Raw genomic sequence first — 7,741 nt, 5'->3', positions numbered from 1 at the left:
AATATGCGGAAGCCTACAACTAAATCGCAAAACCCGGAAACTCACGGGAAACACAGGCTAATAGAATGTAGTGATCTGCTCTACACCGGAATGCCTAACAACATGAAAGGAAAGAAAGGAACTATCTGCTAAAGCCGGAATAGAGTAGAGACTCCTGGTCTGCGGACGCAGTAGATATGCCTCATGTCTCAGCTAGAACTCTCCACCACGAGGATGATACACCTGGGAGGAAGTACCTGGATTTGCACATGAAAAACATGCGCAGGAAGGGCATGAGTACACCACAGCGGTACTCAGTAAGTGCCAAGCCTAACCTCGGTTGGGTAGTGATAAGGAAGGTCAGGGCCCTACTGAGATAACATAATAAATAATGAGATAACAGAAACTGTTTTAATAAAGTCTACAATGAGAATTCTAAACCAGGTAAATAAGGAAGAACAGTAATAGAAAGCAAGGTACAATACAAGGAAAACTGCCCTCAACAAGGAATAATAGCCGGGGATCTCTTGGTATCCCGAGGATCTCTTGGTATCCTCATCATATACACTAGGGATCTCTTGGTATCCCGAGGATCTCTTGGTATCCTCATCATATACACTAGGGATCTCTTGGTATCCCAGTATATATATAGAAACACATGTGCCAAGAGTACAGGGGGATCTCCCGGGAAGCCGTCCCGTAGTCCCAAATTAAACACACAATAACAAGCAACTCATAATAATGCTAAAAGATCAGGACAAGAAATAGTAAATTCTAGCCTAACATGCTCCACAGAGTACAAATAGCACAACTAAACAATTAGCAAGTAAGCTAGATAAACTTGAGTCTCCAAGCTAGCACAGGTATAAACTTACAGTTTAAAATGAACAAGTAAACTGTTATCTCAATTTAAATACTTCAAGTAGAAATGGGTTTACAACAATTAGCTCAAGTACGCGCTCGTCACCTCACGTACGAGGCATTCAAATATTCAAAGATCATGTCCTAAAGGGAAAAGTCCCCCACACAAGGTTAGACAAGCCACTTACCTCGAACCGGCTCAATATCAACTAGATACCACGCTCTTGCCACGAGTATCCGACTCCAAATGGCTCAAATCTATTCAATTCAATTACACATCGTAAATAACATCGCAAACAACTAGTTTTGCTAATAAATTCAAAGCTACGATGTAAAATTAGGTGAAATGACCAAAATGCCCTTTAGGCCAACGTCTCGGAATCGAATAATTTTCACATTTTTAGAACCCTCGTACTCTCACGAGTCTAACCATATAAAAATCTCCAAAATCGGAGGTCAAATGCCCACTCAAAACTCAATAGTTTAGGCAATAAAGTTTTACCCCAAATTATACAATTTTTTGATCCTAAATTCGAATTCCAATGATGTATTTAACTATATAATGATGAAATATAACAAAAAGAGACCAAAGAAACATTACCCAGCGATCTTCTCTTCGAAACCCACTCAAAATCGCCTAAAACCGAGCTCTCAATTGATTTCTCCAACTTATGAAATTAAAACCCTCGAATTTCTATATCTGTACAGTGAATGCCGCTTCTGTGGTCCCGCCTATGCGAAACACTGGCCGCTTCTGCGGCTTCTTTTAAAAGGTCAGACCTCCGCTTCTGCGGATAAATAACCGCTTCTGCGGTTCCTGAGGGGGAGGGGGGGGACCAAACTCGCTTCTGCGATGAGCGAGCCGCTTCTGCGGTTCCCACGCCACAGAAGCGAAAATACCAGAAGGAACAAAATACCAGCTGCTGCAAACTTAGAAATTTTCCTCCGTTAACCACCCGGAATCATCCCGAGGCCCCCGGGACCTCCACCAAAAGCACCAATACCACCTATTACCTTATTCAAACTTGTACCAATCTTGAAAACACTTAAAACAACGCCGAAAACCCGAATTAATCAAAGATTCAAGCCTAAGAACTTCAAATTCCTTCCAAATACGATTTCGATCAAAAACCTAACCAAAACACGTCCAAATGACCTGAAATTTTGCACACACATCCCAAATGACATGACGGAGCTACTACAACTTTCGGAATTCCAAACCGACCCTCGGATCAAAAACTCACTATCAGACGAAAACTTCAAAAATTCAAACTTCGGCATTTCAAGTCTAAATGAGCTACGGACTTCCAAAATACATTCCGAACACGTTCCCAACCCCGAAATCACCTAAAATAGCTAACAGAACCATCGGATTTCCATTCCGAGGTGGTCTTCACACTGTTCCGACTTCAGACCATTTTTCAACACTAATGCTCTCATTTAGGGACTAAGTGTCCCAAAACACTCCGAATCCTAACACCGAACATCCCGGCAAACCAAAATAGCAGAAATGAACTTAGGGGAAGCAGTTAAGGGGGGATCAGGGCGTATGTTCTAAAAATGACCGGCCGGGTCGTTACACCGAGCTCAAGAAATTGACTAGCCGAGTCCAGGGCGTTGAAGGAAGCAAAGGCATTGAAGGGCTGTATTATGAGGATCTTTGCATTCAGCCAGACGTTGAACTACCGGAGGGGTACAAACCTCCCAAGTTCAAAATGTTTGATGGCTCGGGGGATCCTAGAGTCCATCTGAGGACATATTGTGATAAACTGGTCGGTGTAGGAAGAGATGAGAAGATCCGCATGGAACTCTTCATGAGAAGTTTGAAAGGCGATGCGCTATCTTGGTACATAAGCCAAGATTCCACGAAGTGGACGAGATGGGTTGGAATGGCATCCGATTTCATGGACAGGTTCAGGTTCAATACAGAAAATGCACCAGATATCTTCTACATCCAGAATCTGAAAAAGAAACCCACTGAGACATTCCGTGAGTATGCTACTCGATGTAGATCCGAGGCCGCTAAGGTCAGGCCGGCCTTAGAGGAGGAATTAATGAACTGATTTTTCGTCCGAGCTCAGGATCCGCAGTATTATGAGAGGTTAATGTTGATAGAGGGCCAGAAATTCTCCGATATCATCAAGTTAGGATAAAGGATTGAGGAAGGCATTAAGAGCGATATGGTCACTAATTTCGAGGCACTGCAGGCCACCAACAAAGCCCTACAATCTGGTGGCACATCCAAGAAAAAGGATGTGAGTGCCGTGATGGTCGCACAAAGAACCAAGTCTCCAGTAAAATACCAAGCCTACCAGTACCCCCTCTCACATACCAGCTTATTCCCAATTACCAATCACCTCCGCCCTCTTACCAATTTCCATCACCTGCTTACCACTCATCTCTTACCTCACCAAAATATTCCCAACCTGCACCTGTCTACCCAGCCTATAATGCTCACTACCTATCACCTCCTGCCCGCCAAAACTTCCCTAGGCCACGCCCTAACTTCGACCGTTGACCTCCCAAGCAATACACCGCCATCGCCGAGCCAATCGACCAATTATATAAAAGACTCAAAGCAGCCGGTTACGTCACCCCAATCTCTGCCATAACTCCAGAAAATCCTTCCCAGTGGGTCAATCCAAATAAAACCTGTGCATACCATTCCAGCATGAAAGGGCATACCATTGATGAGTGCCGATCTCTGAAAGAGAAAATCCAAGCTCTAATTGACAACAAAATCATCATGGCCAAAGAACCTGCTCCTAATGTTTGAAACAATCCTTTGCCTGATCATAAGGGTGGTGGTGTGCACATGATCGAGGTAGAAGATGATTGGGACCCCAAGGGGTTGATTGGATTAATTGCCGAAGGTGACGAGCCCGAGAAACCAACCGTCACATTGAATCCAATTGTAGTCCAGATCCAGCCCTCTGGGAATGCTGAAGTAAACATGTCTGTGCCTCTCGAGTTTGAAACGTCGTCATCCAAAAGGACCGCAGAGCCGATTGAGGTAGAGTTTGGGTCTCCAAAGGTACCATTTGAAGTTGCTGTGTTGCCACCCAAAATGAGAGTGCCCATTCCTGTAGCGATGTCAGCAGTAACGCCATTCCAGACACAGGCCATTCCTTGGGATTACACCGCCGAGGCAAGAAGGAAGGAAAAAACTAAGTCTGGAGAAGCAATCGCAGCATAGGGTATGACCAGGACTGGCAGAATTTATACTCCGGAGCACTTAGTTGAATCAAGTAAGCAGGCCTCAGGACGGCCTATTGAAACTGGACCTGATGATCTCTGGCGGAAGATACAGGCGAAAGAATACTCAGTTGTTGATCAATTAAATAAAACACCGGCGCAGATCTCCATTCTAGCTCTGATGCAGAGCTCTGAGGCACACAAGAACGCCCTAATGAAGATACTGAGCGAGGCATACGTACCCAGCAATATAACTGGAGGAGAGACGGCAAATATGGTCGGGCAGATATTGGAGAGTCATAAGATCACTTTCCACGAGGATGAGTTGCCCCCTGAAGGTTTAGGACACAACAAAGCGTTGCACATCACTGTGCAATGTGAAGACTCTTTCATCACCAGGACTTTGATTGACGGAGGATCCAACCTCAACATTTGTCCATTAGTGACCCTCAGAACATTGGGGAAGCGTCTACATGAAATCAAGGATGGGGCTATCAACGTCAAAGCTTTTGATGGTTCCCAAAGGTCCACTATTGGGGAGATCAGTTTATGTCTACAAATGGGGCCAACTTGGTTCGATGGTGATTTTCAAGTAATAGACATCCCAGCATCCTATAACTTACTGCTGGGACGACTATGGATCCACGCCGCCGGAGCTGTAGCATCAACCCTGCACCAGGCAGTGAAGTTCGAGTGGAATCACCAAGAGGTGATTATTCATGGTGACGGGAATAACCCCATATATAGTCGCCAAACCATCCCAGCGATCGAAGGGAGAAGGAAGCTAGGAGGAGAAACTTACCACCACATTGAGCGAGTCAACGCCGTGGATAAAGACAAATGGTGGGATAACAAGATAGAAAGTATACTGAATTGGAGCGGGTATGAACCTGGCAAAGGGCTCGGCAAGAATCTCCAGGGAATCACCAAGCCTATCAAACTGAAGAAGCATGGCACCAATTTCGGGTTAGGGTATGGATATACTTGGCAGGAATTCATGAACTGGTCGCCACCATGGCGCGACCCTTACTATCCGTTGGAGCACCCAATACCCCGCCTGGAACAGACTTTCCAGCCGGCCGACATCATATATGGGTCAGAGGAAGATGAAGCATTAGCAGCAATGAAGAACCTGTTCTTGGAAGATAACAATATGGACTGTCACGCCATTCTCGAGGAGGAAGGGGAGGAAGGCCCTTCCGTACAGGCAGTGAACCGAGGAGAGCGCCTCAACAATTGGTCCATCAGAACCACCAAGGCCCGGAGAGCTTCGGGGTAGCAAGGATGAACAAAGCATTATGCATTATCTTTTACTTTTTCATTAGTTGATTTCCCTTCAGTATTATCTTTAAATTTTTGAAAAGAGCTCTGATGTTCAAAACAATTTTTGGCATTTATCGAAGCATTTCAGTTTTTTTTATAAATCTCGCTCTTACTATTTCTTTTTCTCTGCCATTTACTTTACTTTACACAGCATTACTATTACTTATCTTGATGAACCGATGAATGTGACATGCGACGAGATAACGCAACAAACAGACATAGACTCAGAAGAGGATGAGATACCAGAAGAGGTCGTTAAAGAGATTGAGGATTTTGAGAACAGACCTAAGTCTAACTTGGACGAAACTGAGGTTATCAACTTGGGGAACACAGAGAACGTCAAGGAAACGCGCATCAGTGTTCACTTGTCACCATCAGAAAAGGAAGAGTACGCGGAGTTCTTAAAAGAATATGAGGACATATTTGCCTGGTCATACGATGATATGACCGGTCTCAGTACATCTATCGTAGCTCACAAATTGCCAACGGATCCGACGTGTCCACCGGTAAAACAGAAACTCAGAAAGTTTAAACCAGACATGAGTTTGATAATCAAAGAAGAAGTTACCAAGCAAGTCAAAGCCAAGGTTCTCAGGGTAGTGGAGTATCCAACATGGTTAGCCAACATTGTGCCAGTGCCGAAGAAGGTCGGGAAGGTTAGAGTCTGTGTCGACTACGGGGACCTCAACCGGGCCAGTCCGAAAGATGACTTCCCCTTGCCGAACATACACATCCTGATTGACAACTGCGCCAAGCACGAGTTGCAGTCATTTGTCGATTGTTTTGCTGGGTATCATCAGATATGGATGGACGAAGAAGACGCGGAGAAAACGGCTTTCATTACGCCGTGGGGGATGTATTGTTAAAGATGATGCCGTTTGGATTAAAGAATGCTGGGGCCACCTACATAAGGGCCATGACTACTATTTTCCATGACATGATACACAAAGAGATCGAGGTCTATGTAGATAATGTCATCATCAAATCCAAGAAAGCCACTGACCACAAGGAAGATTTAAGAAAGTTCTTCAACAGATTGAGAAGGTATAACCTGAAACTGAATCCCGCCAAGTGCGCTTCCGGGGTTCCAGCCGGAAAATTGCTTGGGTTCAACGTAAGTCGGCGGGGAATAGAACTCGATCCGTCAAAGGTCAAGGCCATTCAAGAATTACCACCTCCAAAGAACAAGAAAGAGGTTATGAGTTTCTTGGGGAGACTCAATTACATCAGCCGGTTCATAGCTTAGTCCACTGTCATTTGTGAACCAATCTTTAAGATGTTGAAAAAGGACGCCGCTACCAAATGGACTGATGATTGTCAGAAAGCCTTCGACAGAATCAAGGAATACCTATCAACGCCGCCAGTTCTGGTTCCGCCCGAACCAGGTAGACCGCTATTGCTCTACCTTGCAGTACTGGATGAAACATTTGGTTGTGTTTTGGGACAACATGATGAAACGGGGAGAAAGGAGCAAGCCATCTACTATCTCAGCAAGAAGTTCACCCCGTACGAGGCCCGGTATTCCCTGCTAGAACGCACCTGTTGTGCTATGACTTGGGTAGCTCAGAAGTTGAGGCATTATTTCTGTGCCTATACCACTTATCTCATATCAAGGATAGATCCGCTGAAGTACATCTTCCAGAAGCCCATGCCCATGAGCAAGCTGGCCAAATGGCAAATTCTGTTGAGTGAGTTTGATATTGTCTATGTGACTCAGAAAGCGATCAAAGGACTAGCACTAGCCGATCATCTTGCCAAAAACCCCGTGGGCGGAGAATACGAGCCTCTAAAGATGTATTTTCCCGATGAGGAGGTTTCTTTCATAGGAGAAGACATTGCAGAATCCTATAATGGCTGGAGAATGTTTTTCGACGGAGCAGCAAACTTTAAAGGCGTTGGCATAGGAGCAGTCCTAGTATCAGAAACAGGCCAACATTATCCGGTGTCGGCCAAACTCAGGTTCCCGTGCACCAACAACATGGCCGAGTATGAAGCCTGCATCTTAGGGCTCAAGCTGGCCATTGATATGAACGTTCAGGAGTTACTAGTGATCGGGGATTCAGACTTGCTCATACATCAGGTTCGAGAAGAATGGGCAACCAAGAATTCCAAAATACTCCCATACTTGCATCATGTACATGAGTTGAGGAAGAGGTTTACAAAGACAGAATTCCGGCATGTCCCCAGAGTTCAGAATGAGTTCGTTGATGCATTGGCCACTCTGTCATCCATGATTCAACATCCAGATAAGAACATCATTGATCCTATCCCAATAAAAATCCAGGATCAACCTGCTTACTGTGCTCATGTCGAGGAAGAAGCAGACGGAAAACCATGGTTCCATGATATTAAGAAATATCTGTCAACACGAGAGTACCCAGAA

Source organism: Nicotiana attenuata, unplaced genomic scaffold, assembly GCF_001879085.1.
Source record: "Nicotiana attenuata strain UT unplaced genomic scaffold, NIATTr2, whole genome shotgun sequence".
In the NCBI taxonomy this organism is placed as follows: Eukaryota; Viridiplantae; Streptophyta; class Magnoliopsida; order Solanales; family Solanaceae; genus Nicotiana; species Nicotiana attenuata.
This window is presented reverse-complemented; position numbering follows the sequence as displayed.